Below are 15,220 nucleotides of genomic sequence, written 5' to 3' on the forward strand. Positions count from 1 at the left end.
CCTTGGGCTGCCCCTTTCTCCTTTCCACTAAGGCCCATGATGGCCCATATGGCTCCCGGGGGGTTCCGGTAACCTCCCGGTAACCCGGTAAAATCCCGATTTCACCCGGAACACTTCCGATGTCCAAACATAGACTTCCAATATATCAATCTTTATGTCTCGACCATTTCGAGACTCCTCGTCATGTCCGTGATCACATCCGGGACTCCGAACAACCTTCGGTACATCAAAATGCATAAACTCATAATATAACTGTCATCGTAACCTTAAGCGTGCGGACCCTACGGGTTCGAGAACAATGTAGACATGACCGAGACACGTCTCCGGTCAATAACCAACAGCGGGACCTGGATGCCCATATTGGCTCCTACATATTCTACGAAGATCTTTATCGGTCAGACCGCATAACAACATACGTTGTTCCCTTTGTCATCGGTATGTTACTTGCCCGAGATTCGATCGTCGGTATCCAATACCTAGTTCAATCTCGTTACCGGCAAGTCTCTTTACTCGTTCCGTAATACATCATCTCACAACTAACATATTAGTTGTAATGCTTGCAAGGCTTTATGTGATGTGTATTACCGAGAGGGCCCAGAGATACCTCTCCGACAATCGGAGTGACAAATCCTAATCTCGAAATACGCCAACCCAACATCTACCTTTGGAGACACCTGTAATGCTCCTTTATAATCACCCAGTTACGTTGTGACGTTTGGTAGCACCCAAAGTGTTCCTCTGGCAAACGGGAGTTGCATAATCTCATAGTCATAGGAACATGTATAAGTCATGAAGAAAGCAATAGCAACATACTAAACGATCAGGTGCTAAGCTAATGGAATGGGTCATGTCAATTAGATCATTCAACTAATGATGTGACCTCGTTAATCAAATAACAACTCATTGTTCATGGTCAGGAAACATAACCATCTTTGATTAACGAGCTAGTCAAGTAGAGGCATACTAGTGACACTCTGTTTGTCTATGTATTCACACATGTATTATGTTTCCGGTTAATACAATTCTAGCATGAATAATAAACATTTATCATGATATAAGGAAATAAATAATAACTTTATTATTGCCTCTAGGGCATATTTCCTTCACATACAACTCGAAATGATAAACTAACGTAGGTTCATAGGTTCAGAATTATACAAAATATTTACAACATAGCATAAAAACAAGCTAGGCATACATATAAAATGATCATCATCTACCACTTCTTGGCATCTTTGCAAGCGTTGTGGCTGCTGCGATGCGACCCATCAGCATCAAGGGGAAAGAGACATGTCCTGGTGTTAACGACCCATTAGCATCAAGCTAAAGGAGACACATCCTCATGTTAACGATCCACCCATGTGCTCCAGGCGACGTTTCTTGCTCAAAACGTAACCCACCATATTGAGGATGCACAGGCGAGAGTCATCATGCCTTTGGATGCCTAAAGCTATATCTCGGGCCTCAATGGCCCTACCATTGACCTCGCTTAGCTTCCCGCCCCAGCTGTCGGCTCCTTGACCGCCGGCTCATCAGTGTTTGCGCCGATGTGTCGGTCATAGCCAGGATCACCTAGGTTGTCAACTTGACTAGCGTTCGGGGTCTCTACCATGTAGCACTCCTTGACCGACATCTAGGGACATTATGTCCCTGTCACAGGCACAAATGCACCGCTGGCGGCCGTTAGTCCATAGATTCACTGGTCTCCTTCTCTAGGTCACCATCTCCTCGGTTGCACCCTCAAGCACCTCGGTGAGATCCTCGATGTTTGCGATTCGACCTCCCATTGATGCTCCCAAGCCCGACATGATGCCAGACCATAGAAGATCAGCTATCCACGTGAATCTGTGGCATATTCCAGATTGCCGAATCAGACAATTCGGCTTGGACGGAAGTTCTCGACCTGGACGATGTGGCCAGTCGAGCTAGCGATGAAGGTGGTGGAGCTGAAGATGAACATCTCTCCTGGCGCGTATATCACGCTGGATTCGATCTGAGCTCCCATGAAGCCTCTACATTCACCTAGCTGGACCTGCGTGGGCCATCACTATTGGAGACGACCCAATATGTCCCAAGGTATGGTATCCCGTCTAGGTGATTAGGCCGGATGATAACAGGAGGCAAGCTTTTACCTAGGTCTGGGATCTCTCGAATCGAGGTAATACCCTACTCCTGCTCTCCTATAATGCAATAGGGGTGTGTACAAAGTACAAGTAAAGTAATTAGGGAGCCCGGACCCCAACTTATATAACACATTGGGGCCCTAGGATTATAGATCTTAGTCGCCTACGTCAATGAAGGTAGAGTCCTCCATGGCTCCAGTATTTTCTGCTTATAATGCAAGTCCTCCGAGTCTTCCACATAATCGCCATGGACTGCCCAACGTGGCCCAGGATGGAATTGACCTAGGGGTTCTCAGCCCAGCGCATTAGGCCAGGAATCGACATTGTGAGAGAACCCTAGGCCGTAACACCGTCAACAAGCATACACACCCATATAATTGTAAACACGACGTGTGCAGGTTTCCATGCTTATGTCCCGACGGTGCATATTAAGTTAAGCAAGATACCTCAAGATCATAGCGGAACAATGACTCTCAAGCTGAAAGAATGATTAGTACAATAAGAAATATGTTCTTTTCATAGAAATATCACCTATTAATTTTTAGGTGATTATAATACAAAGCTATGATTCTCTTGGTGGATCATCTTAATTATCAGTTGGTTTGCTAATTCTATGAATATGAGATTTGTTGAAAGGTATCAGCTTCAATTTCCCTTATTAGTAATATTTCTCCAGCACATTCTTATTAGTAATATTTCTCCAGCAGATGCTCAGACAATACAAATTAAAGCAACATGCTTACTCACCGGTTGTACACTATCTAACGAAATTAAATTCAAGAATATAACCAAAATGCAGAGTTAGTAAGATTGTAGAGATAACTAAGATGAGGCTTGAGAAATATCCTACAGACTTGGCAATCACACGATTAACTGATTTGGTGGTTCACAATTTTACATGAAAACAACTCAATGAAAACCAAACCACACATTCTTATTTAACCCCACATTTGTGAATGTTAAAAAGACATGAATAATCCGATACATTTAAAGTGGTTTAGAAGTTTAACACTAGACCATAATCTGTCTGGGGCGGTCCAAACCTAATCGACCTGCCGTTTGGATTGGCCACCGGCGCACCGAACCAAACCAGTCCGAAGAGCCTAGCAGTACACAGAAAAGCACGGTCTGGACCGACGGATCGGCCAGCCACCACTGACAACAAGGTGGTGACCATGGCGTCGGTGAGAGATGGCTTCATGCGCTAATTAGAAGGAGGGACATAGGGGAAATGGGTGGTGGCTCACGGCAAACTCGATGGGGAGGTTGGGGAGGCCGGGGAAGCAGCAACGACGATGTAATCGACGATGAATGACTGCGGCGGGAATTAGGGATGGAGGAACATGGCAACGACTTCGGGGCGAATCCGATAGATTCCTTGCACCGGGAAGGAGATCTCAAGGTGGTAAAGCTCGTGGACACATTGGTTTAGCGCGACGATGCTGATGACCGCGTTGGCGAGGGGCTGTGCCGTGCATGCGTGCTCGGGTGGCTGACATGGACAGGGAAAAGACGATGGCCGCGCCGACGATGAGGAGGGGACCGATTGCTTTTTTTTTTGAGCGAATCGTGACCTAGTGAGTGCGTGCGAATGCAATATAAGGCGGGCTAGGTCATAAACATGAGTCTAGGATGCGCTAGGCCTCGTTCGTATTATTCAAAAAATGCAGGAAGAAATATGTTTCGGTCCGACTGAGCGGATTGGCCCAAACAAAGACTAGTCCAGTCCTATTTCCGGGTAGATCTATATGGCGCATAGGTCGCCCTCTAGCGAGATTGCGTGTACCCCTGTGAGCGACCGCAGCTTTTTGGACCGGCCCAGGATTCCTCCCCACCGGTTTTGGGAAGGTTCTAGAACCTTCCTAGAACCAGTTTTTTCTTTTTTATTTCGATTTTTTCTTTTGTATTTCCTTTTTTGTTTTCGCTTTTTCCCATTAAGTTTTTTCTTTTTTTTCCTTTTCTTTAATGTTCATTTTTCTCGCTTTTCTTATTGTCACCTTTTTCTGGAAAAAGTTCGGCCGTGTATCACTTTTGCGAACACATTTTCTTAAACTGTGAACGTTTTTCGAAATTATGAACATTTTTCTAAATTATGAAATTTTCTCAAATAGCCGATTTTCTAACAAATTCGTGGTTTTTTTTTTGAAAAAGTGAACATTTTTTCGAAATCATACATTCACTGAAATAGTGTACATTTTTCTGGAAATGGTGAATATTATTTCGAAATTACTGAACATTTCTTGAAATTTAGGAACATTTTTTGTTTTTGACGAACATTTTTTTAGTTCCTTAATAGTTCTTGAATCGCGAACAGTTTTTTAATTTTGTGAACATTTGTTTAAATTATGAACATTTTTCAAAATTCCTGATCATTTTCTGAATATTTTGAACATTTTTCTAGAAATTTTGAATATGTTTTGAATACACGAACATCATTTTTGAAATTGTGAACATTTTTTGAATCCTTGAGAATTTATCATTTCCTGAAAAATTCAAATCGGGAACAATTTTTGAATTCACGAATAATTGGACTATTTCTAACTTTTTCTGAAATCCTAATTATTTTTGAAAATACAATAAAGCTGAAAACAGAAAAAAAAGAGGCTAAAAAACAAGGGGCTGCCGGCCCCGCACATGGGCCTGCCCATGAGGGCGCGCGGGGGAGCAGGCCCTTGAAAATAATGTGCGGAAATTCAAAATTTTGTTCCCGCGGCTACCGGCACGTACCGCGCTCTATAGGCGCTCCCAGCTCCTATATGTTGCATTTTGCGGCAAATCCGGCGCCGAAGAACCCTTGACTCGGCCGGCCCGTCGGCGAGCGATGTGGCCACTGCAACTTGTACTTGCACGATGTTGACCTGACTGCTATATGTGACAAATCTGTCTAAAAAAAAGCTATATGTGACAAATATACAACGTGAAATTTTAAGAACTAAATTACCTGGCATATCCGAACACTATTGGAATTTTCGACATTTCTTGGAAATATCTGAATAATTTTTTCAAAGGCTAGTATTTTTAAAAATCCAAACATTTTCTAAACAACACGAGTAAAATGTTAAACTTTTTTGAATTGTGAATAATCTTAGAAAAAGGGAACATATTTTAAGTTCCTGAACAATTTATGAAAACATGAACACTTTTCGAAAACTTAAGCACCTTTTCATTTATGAACAAATTAATAAAATGGGAACATTTTTTGAATTTGCGCACATTATTTGCGAAATGCAGACATTATGGAAAAAGCTAATAATCTTTTGAGTCTGTGATGTTTTTAAACAGGATTTTTTCTAAAATTGCGACTTCTTTTCGAATATGCGAACATTTTTGGAAAACGAAAATACATTTAAAATTTACATTTTTTTTGAAAAAATTTAACAATTTATAATTTCTGAAGAATTTTTGAAAAACACTAACATATTTCTAAAACGTGAACAATTTTTGCATCTATGATCAAATTTGAAGATCATTTTTTTAAATATGGAATTATTTTTAAAAAATAATATTTTTTGAAAGTATTAAACATTTTAGAAAATGCAAACACCTTTTGAATTTATGAACATATTTGAAAAAAAGGGAATCTTAAGTCAAATACCTGAACTTTTTGCGAAAACAGGAACATTTTTTAATTCTGTGAACTAATACTGCAACATGTTTTGAAATGTTGAGACAATTATATGGAAATGTGTACAATTTTTGCAATTTTGAACAATAGAAATTGAGTTCGTGAACATTTTCTAAAAAGGGGGATAATAAAATTAAAAAAAAAGAAAAAAACGAAATAACAAACCACAAGAAAAAAATCGGTTTTGAACCTGCCGAAAGATTCCCGAAACGGATTTAAACCGACTGTTCACAAAACAGGATCCTTGTTGACGCAAAAATGGGCGAGCCCATCCTCGGTTTGCTCGGCTCCCCACCTATGCGAAAGCTCGTCAGTTTGTCGCACAATGCGGCGAATAGGATTTCAATGTTTTCCGGCCTATATTTGCATACCAGATTGGCTGTTTTTTTGTCGGTCCTACGTAATTTGGTCAGGGCAGGGCCGGTCCATGAGCGGGCCAAAAGGCCCGTTCGGTATGCCCAGCCTTACACGCATGTATGTGGCACAACATGTTTATCTAAAAAAATGTGGCACAACATGTTTGTTTCTTTTGCACAAGATTACATTAACCACGATAGCTACGAAGACGGGGCGCCAACGCCTCTAACTAAGCAAGGGGCAGCGTCATGAGAACCCCCTCGCCCCACGTCGCTCCCGCGAGCGGCGGCTGGGCGAACCCTAGCACCAGTCATTCATGTCCTCTCCCTGCCCTCCTCCTACCTCGCCGTCGCCAGTCGTAGGTTCAAATCCTACATAGCGTGATTCTGTTCTTGTTATGTCGAATAAAAAGAGAACTTATATAAATATAAGAAAATGTAATAAAAAGAAAGATCTGCATGCACTCTTTATGGGAGCCAGGGCTTTCTGATTTGAAGTTGCTGGAAAGGATCTTTGTGATCGGTTGAACATTAGTCGTTTTTAAGGTAAGTAGGCAGGGGTGCCTTGATCGAAACCGAACTTCAATTCCACCCAGCTTAAATTCTATGCAGCAGTGGGGAAGACTTGTTTATACTTTTTTTAGAATCCCATTTCTTCCTGCCGCCTATGAAGCACCGATACGGCGACACCGATACGGCGATACGGGATACGGCAGTTTGTAGAAACGTCAATACGGTGATACGGCGAGTACATATAAATAATTAGTAGAATGACATGTAATAAAAAGAAAACATAATAGAATGTGTGAGCAACAGCAAGCAGTAGCAGTAGTAATAGAAAACAGTAGCAAGTGGCAGCAGAGCAGCGACATCACCAAGCAACTTCAGTTTGCAAGAAGCTAGCCAAGCATCGTCTGCCCAGTTTGTAACTAGAATGGGAAGCAAAGAGTTATCGAAGCAAAAATCATGTACTGCGTATAAATCAACTAGATAACAGGAGAATTCGCCGGATCTATCTTCCCTCGCTATTGCTGGCGACTGACGACGGCGCGGGAGATGATTCTAGTCAACCAAGGCGGCGGCATGGCGAGTCGACAAGGCAGAGAGGCGATTGCAGGCGGCGGCGGCGAGCCACTTCAATCTGCGGCGGCGGGGAGGTGAGTCCACGCGGCGGCGGCTCGCTCCTTCAAGCGCCTGCAAACAGGGAGAGAAAGCGGGGCTTCTACTGGGCTGGCCGTGTCCCAACCGTATCATGGATGTTGAACAGAACGTATCGGCGTTTTTTCTTTTCTTTTTTGATCAAAAAATACGATACTTCTCCGATACCCGTATCCCGGCCGTATCACGCGTATCACCGTATCGGCGACGTCCCGCACGGGGATACACGAGTTTCTCACGTATCGGTGCTTCGTAGCCTGCCGCACCCAATTCTTTCCCAGCAGTTGAAAATTGATATGAGATCTTGAACCCAGGGGGCTCCTAGGGGGAGTCCGGTCAGGGGTGATTCCCGATCTTCGGACATAGTGTAGGCACCCGAGCTCAAAGCCCGCTTCGAGGTAAGGGCCGATCCAAAGATCGGATCAGGGGGCCTCAAAGTCGATGCTTCGGGGTCCGCAGGTGTTCCAGGTGAAGCTGAGAAGTCGGTGAAGATCAAATCGCCCCGAGCGTCGGTGATGTACTCTAAGTTACAAAACTTGATCTGGTGCTCAGGGGCGAAACTGTCGATCTAGTCAACATGACCGGTCGAGTCAACGTGCAGCACGATGCTGCCAAACAGGTAAAGTTGCCCAGGGACGAAGATGTCTCCGGTGCTGATGCCGTCTCCGATGATCAGGCGAGCCATCAATCCTTTGACGATCCAACAACGGAACTCTCAATGAAAGCACCAATGTCGGTGTCAAAACCGACGAATCTTGGGCAGGGGATCCCAAGCTATGGATCTTGGATCAATGGGGAACAAAGGACTAGGGACACGATGTTTACCCAGGTTTGGGCCCTCTCGAAGAGGAAAAACCCTACATCCTGCTTGATTATATTGCTTGTGTATATGAGGATTACAGAGTCGATCTACGACGAGATCAGATGAACTAAACCCTAAACTAGTAGGATGATGGTTGTTGTTCTAGTCCCTACTGACTAAACGCTCAGGTTTATATAAACACCAGGGGTACTAGGGTTACACATGGTCCGGTACAAGGAAAGGATAAACATGCTGATTCTTCTCATCGTTACTTGTGGGACACACCAAGGCACCAAAAAGCATACTGTCCGGGTATGGGGTCCCCACTTATGTTTGGTCACCAAGCATTGGCAACACGGCCTAATAGTCCGACCCTAAGAGATAGGACGACAGGCCGAAGACCCCCTAATCTACGACTCCCTCAGTTGTGGTGCAGCAACAGGGTGCGGGCGGTGGTGGCTCATCCTTTTCTCTTGGGTTCGGGCCGGCGGCGCGAGTTGTTCGCATGTCAAAGATGGCCAAGACCTGGGGCTTGTGCTCGGGTGGACCAGATTGAGGCCCGAGATGGGTCGGAGCTTTCGCTCTGGGTAGACGATGGTGGGCTTCGTCCGGAAGGCGCCCCGCGGGTGATGAGGTCCCTCTCCTTGCGGGTGCAGTGTTCGATGGTGGTGGTCGAGACTTTGTTGTTCTGTCGGGCAGATCGGCGTCGTCGACAACGGACATGGCGTCGTGTGAGTGTGCACGGCGATGGCCGTCGGTAGTCACAGGGTTGTGTCTCCCCCGATCCACCGGGACTAGCTGGAGACGCAGGCCTGGGCTGAGCCGACCCAACTCCGTGGATGATGTCGGGCTAGGAGTGGAAGGAGACGCCTTTTACTCCTCCTACCGTGGTGGGTGCACTGTGATGTGGGCGGTTGGTGGTGTCTCGGACATGGATGCTGGGGTGGCGGCTCTGGATGGCGGTCCGCATGGTGGGCTCTCCGATGGGCACCAGGGCGATGGTGGTGTCTTTTCCTCTTGGTCGTGTGGACGGCAAGAGGTGGAGCGACATGTGGCTCGGGCACGTTCTCTGTCTCTGATAGTAGCGTCGCCCCGATTCAGATCTAGATATCTGGGCTCGCCGCGCTTGTCCTGAAGACCTCGTGGTGGCTCGGGGGAGCTACCGAGTGAAAACTCCGCGCTTTGTCGCCGACGATGACGACGCTCGTGGGCACCGCTCTCTTCTTGAAGACGTCGTCGTGGTGTTCCTCTTAGTGTCTGGGTTCCGAATGAAAATCTTTGTCCAATTTGGACTCGGCAGCGACAATGCTTAGCGTCGTTCTTCCTTGCGGGGCGTTGCCCTGGAGCTTTAGGTGTTATATGGCGTAGCGTGGTGTTGTACTCAGTTCTTGCTTTGCTATTTTTCAGTAGCGTAGTCGTGTGTGTTCTGCGTGGTCCGATTATCATGGGATCGGTGTTGTATGAGGGTTACCTCATCATTTTGTATTGTTCGATCGTGTACTTTGTTTGGTTGTTGCTTTATATATGTATCATAACAATTTTTATGTAATAGTTATCAGGCAACACATGTTGAAAGAACACAAGGTTGGCCGTATGTAAGACGCCTACCTTTTTGCACTGTAAGTCAATTTTCCCCGGCCGTTGGATTGAAACCCCACGGTTGGGACCCTTCTTCCTCCTGTAGGCCAACTCCTTCGTCCATCGGATCTTCCATCACTCCATGTAAACGATAAAATAAAATCTTTCTTCACTCCGGACTGCCTCGAGAGTACAGTCCTCCCGTCACCACCTTGCCTCTGGCTCGCTACCGCTCCCCCTCCACGCCTCCAACGAGGCCTCTATCTATTCTAATCTGAGCGGCGATCACAGCGAAAAGTCCCGCTAGCGCTTCCTCTTCTTCCCCACTGAATCAACATACACAAATTCTGATTCCAGGGAACTTACAAATAGCAAATACGTCTAGGTTGGAAAATGACATTCACTATCATTAAAATGTGGTTTTCAATGCGCTGTTTTTCTATACTTGTGAAGCAAACACCAGTCAAGTTTTTATAAAATTCTTGTGCGTTTTCCAATTTTATGACCACCAGTCAAGGAAATGCATTTCTATCATCTTATTATGTGTTTCCTTGATCCTATGTTTTTCAGAATTCTGCGAACCAGAGGTCCAACTTCCTCGATGGCTCAAATAAAATTAGCAAATGTTGTTTTCCAGCATCAAAAGAAAAAGTGTCTCCTGGTTCCACGAAAATACAGAAACATCTGGTTGGCTACTTTCTGCAACACAGGGGAGCACGGGTGGAAGGCACATATCCTACACACTTTAAGTTGTAAGGCACGCATCCACATTCTGTACTGTAGCCAAACATACATCGGAAACTGGACTGAAATTGTGGAATATTAAATAACGCAACCTAAGGATCACATAACACTCTTGAATCAATCTAAAGGCAATTCTGCTTCCCAGAGAAACTCATGTGGTAGAACATGTTATTAAAAATGTACAGCTACATAAGTATTATGACCTAAATGTAAAACATTACCTAATTATATAGATCGGAGGAAGGATCCTGAATTTTCTTGTATATTGCTCCAACGGTCTGAAGGAAGCCCTGCATTTTCAAACAGCGTGAGAAATTGATCGACAACAGAGAGGCCTTAGTTGTGCAGAGATGCACGAAGAATAAAACAAGCATTACACCTCCACAACATTCTATGCAGTTTTTGCAGATGCCTCCATGAAGAGCAGACCATGGTCCTTTGCGAACCGCTCGCCTTCCTCGTAGCTCACGGCACAAACACCACGATAGTAAAGTTCAGGAAAACACGCACTTCATCGAACAGGCCAACATTTGTTGCGCCGGGCAAGTACCTGGTGATGTCATAAACCAAGAGAGCACCGACAGCCTTGTTGTAGAATGGTGTAGTCAACGATCTGAATTCATTTCGTCCTGGCTGTAATGTTAACACAGACCGCACAATATGGATTATTTGTCCCGGCAACTGAACATGACACTAGGGTTTATGGCATGACACCTGAACCTTGTGGAACTCAAAATTCAGACTCTGCTATCTCACGAGAGCTACTAATAATTCAGAAAGAGAAACTCGTATAGACCACAATTACCAACGGTGCTGTTATGGTGCTGCTAGAAGGAGGGCACGAGAGCGCCAGCCGGGGGCCTTTTGCCCACGGCCAGGCAAGAGGGAAGGGATTTCCTTCTTAATTCTTGCTTGATTAGATTGATACATCTTCTCTCTTTATATAAAGAGGTTTACTTGACTCCCAAGCAAGGTTTACTTGACCCCTAAGCAAGCGACCCTTATCTCTAATTAAGCCTAAGACTAACGGGCTATACCGCTAGCCCAGGCCCATTACGTACTCTTAACACTACACCCCACCTGGACATGCAGTTTGTCCTCGAGCTGCAGCCTAACCAACTTATAACCATGACTCGACGCAACACAAACCTAACACCTAAAAACAAGGCTTTTACATCTCGGCTTGTGTTATTACTCTCAAACTGAAATAGACTGGGACGCTTTATTTTGGACGTGCCTGGACAAAAGGAGTGCATGTGTATGGCTGTTGGTCTACACTGCACAGGAAAGAGTGGAGGGCTTGCGATGGAGAATGTCGAGGAGGGGTGCGCCCCCCAACCGCCGATGTCGCAGACTTTGAGATCGCTGCCCACGGAGAAAACAGCATGCCCGTCGCCCGTGGGGGAAATCGCAATGCCCAAAATCCCCGACGCAGCGGACGAGATCGCGGTCCTTTGCGCAGCGAAGGGCAACTTGGAGGAGTAGCAGCTGCAGACCACGCATCTCCCGCACACGCCGACACGCTAGGAGGCCGCGCGCAGCAGCTTGCAGCCTCACCGCCGTCGACACATGCCGGGTAGCGATCCAAGACGGAAGCGGTGACTACGGCGCCGGGGACTTGATCTGCTGGATGTGGATGCCCTGGGATGGCGGCGGTGCTGATGGGAACAAGGTCGTCGCAGTCCCGTCGTAGGGCATCCCATACTGGGCGGCGGAGCTGAGCGGCGGTGGCTGCTGCGGTGTCGCGCCGGGCAGCGGCAGCGGCTACTGCGGCAAAGCGCCGGGCGCGGCGGATGCCGCTAGGAGCGGCGGCTGCCACTGCAGCCAGGGCTGGGCGGTGGTGGCGATGGATGGCAGCTGCAGCGGCCCGGTGAAGGCCGGCTGGTGCGGCGGCTGCCATGGCAGCCACGGCGGCGATGGGCGGCGCAGCCAGGGGCGCCCTGTAGGAGCCGGCCAAGAACACGTGGATCTCCTGGACCGCCTGGGTTAGGTCCCGCAGCACCCCGAACACCTCCTCCGGAGTGAGGACGGCGGGGGCGGGCGCGACGGAGGATCCCGACGTGGGTAGGAGCGGGGCGTCGGTCGTGGTGGTCGCCGGAGGCGACGAGGTGACCGGCAGCGGTGAAGACATGATCGAACTGAAGCTAGCTGATACCAAATTGTTATGGTGCTGCTAGAAGGAGGGCACGAGAGGGCCAGGCGGGGGCCTTTTGCCCACGGCCAGGCAAGAGGGAAGGGATTTCCTTCTTAATTCTTGCTTGATTAGATTGATACATCTCCTCTCTTTATATAGAGAGGTTTGCTTGACTCCCAAGCAAGGCTTACTTGACCCCTAAGCAAGCGACCCTTATCTCTAATTAACCTTAAGACTAACGGGCCTATTACGTACTCTTAACACTGCATCCATAATCTAGTACGTACAGATTCCGCTTCCAATTGGGACACAATAATTCAGTAACATATGCAGCTGGCACCAATTGCTACAGTGGATAAGAAAATAGGAAAGAGTACCGTGTCCCAAATCAGGAGCTTGACGGGCTTGTTGTCGATGATGATCATCCTGTCCCTGCACTCGGTGCCGATGCTGAAATCAATGACGGGGTGGAACTTCTTGTGGAGGAACTGCACCAGCAGGCATGTCTTGCCGAACCACAACCTGGTGCCCTATTGGAAACGAAAATTCCTTTTTGTTGAGACATGGAAGCGGAAAATCCATGCATTTTGCCCTCCCGCGATCCATACAGATTCAGACCAGTTTTCTCCGGGCCCCCACTACGCCTCTCCTCTGTTCCCTCCCGTGGGGGTAATTAAAGTTCACGCAGCAATGCACTTGTTTGAACAGAGCAGCTTCCATTGTCCTTGGCAAGTATCTGGTGATGTCATAGACCAAGAGAAACTTTCCGGAATTTGGAAAAGTTCTCGAAATTTCAAAAAAGTTTGCGAATTTGAAAAACTTCATGAAACTATGAAAAGTTCAAAAAATTTAAAAATAAATTTGAAAAAAGGTCACAAAATTAGGAAAAAGTTCACAAAATATGAAAAAAAATTCATGAATTAAAAAAAATAATGACTTTGTGAAAGGTGCACATATTTTAAAAGAAAAACGAATTTGAAAAAAGTTCAGTCATATGATAAAAAAACAAGTGAAAGAAAGGAAATCGGACAAAAACCAGCGAAAAACCCAGAAGCAAAAAGCTTCTAGAAAGTTCCCAAAACCGGTTAGGAGTTTTCAGAAAACATGCGTCGGTGGGCCACCCCATGAAACCTAGCGAAGGGAACAAGCCTGTGCACTGTGTGCCATTTTGCATGTAATTGACGCTAGGGACGCCAAATAGGGGCTTCGTGCGACACCCAGCGTAGCTTCGCCTGAAGCGACAAACTAGTGGCCTGGAACAGTATCGCGTTTCTTAGACCATTCATTCGGTTTTTACTTTTGTCCATATTTCGGAATATTTTAAATACATATATTATAAAACGTAATGCACTTATTTTTTTAAAAAACTTTCACTTTGAAAAATGTTGGTGTATTGAAAACAAATGCTAAGGAATATTTTAGAAAATATTCTTACCATTCAAAAAAGATGTTTATGATATTTAAAAAGTGTAAAAATGTCCATAACATACAAGAATTTTTCGTGACACTGAAAAATCATTATCCATTTAAAAATTTGTTTCATGATATTTTAACAGATGTTCATGAAATTTAAAAAAACATCCGCTCAATTTTACCAAATGTTCATAATACATAAAAGATTCTCTTGCGATTCAGAAAAAATGAAATTCTAACACTTCACAAATATTTGCATATGAAAAACTGTTCATGAAATTTTGGAAAATAACAGTATATTAAAAAGTGTTCGTACTACATAAAAAATGCTCTTGCGATTCAGAAAATAAATAAATTCTAACACTTCACAAATATTTGCATTTGAAAAACTGTTCATAAAATTTTGGAAAATAACAGTATATTAGAAAAATGTTCAATGTGCATTTTACAAATGCTCAACATGTATTTGGATAAAATGTTCAACATTTATTTAGAAGATGTTCAACGTGCATGTAAAAATTATTCAAAATGTGAATTGAACACAAATTTTGAAAAAAAAGAAAGAAAAGGGAAAGACCAAAAATAAAAAGGCATAAGAAAAATCGATAGAGGAAAACACAGAAAAGAAAAATGAAAAAAAACCTTGTAGAACCTTCCCAAAACTGTTCAAAAACAGACAGAAGGTTCCGCGGACCAGTCCTCGGAAGCTTCCCGAAACTGCTCAGTACGAGTTATTGGGCCGACATATTTTCAAAAATCTTTGTAGGTGAGCGCGAGTTTCATCTCGTAGTAAGCTATGTATAGCATCGGCGCTCACAATCCCCAATTGCTGAATCATTGCCCCACTTTACCGTGGAAGCGGTTACTAGTGGCGAAGTCAACATAGGAGTTCGACATACTCACACCTACAATGAAGTTTTGCTCCAGCTGGTGTGAAAGAAGAGAAGGTGCCAAGGAGGAATTCGCGGGGTCGCAAGGAGCCACTAGTGCAGAACCGGCTTTTAGTGCCGGTTCGTAACGGCCTTTAGTGCCGGTTCTCCAACCGGCACTAAAGAGCGGGGACTAAAAGCCCCCCCTTTAGTACCGGTTTGTCACGAACCGGCGCTAAAGTGCGAACACGTGGCACGAGTTAGGCCCGGGTGTGTGTAAGACATTAGTATCGGTTGGTAACACCAACCGGTACTAAATGTTTGAGGTTTTTTTTTGCTTTATTTTCCATTTCATTTTTTTTGTTTGCTGGCATTTCATGATACTACAAATTGTACACGTTATGCATATATATAAACA

At 45.2% G+C, this 15,220-nt stretch overlaps 1 pseudogene; it reads right to left on the bottom strand.

The window, feature by feature from the left end:
• Positions 1–10,607: 10,607 nt before the first annotated feature.
• On the bottom strand, positions 10,608–13,240 carry LOC119280148 (annotated as a pseudogene).
• Positions 13,241–15,220: the final 1,980 nt, after the last annotated feature.

This window comes from Triticum dicoccoides, chromosome 3B (genome assembly GCF_002162155.2).
Source record: "Triticum dicoccoides isolate Atlit2015 ecotype Zavitan chromosome 3B, WEW_v2.0, whole genome shotgun sequence".
In the NCBI taxonomy this organism is placed as follows: domain Eukaryota; kingdom Viridiplantae; phylum Streptophyta; class Magnoliopsida; order Poales; family Poaceae; genus Triticum; species Triticum dicoccoides.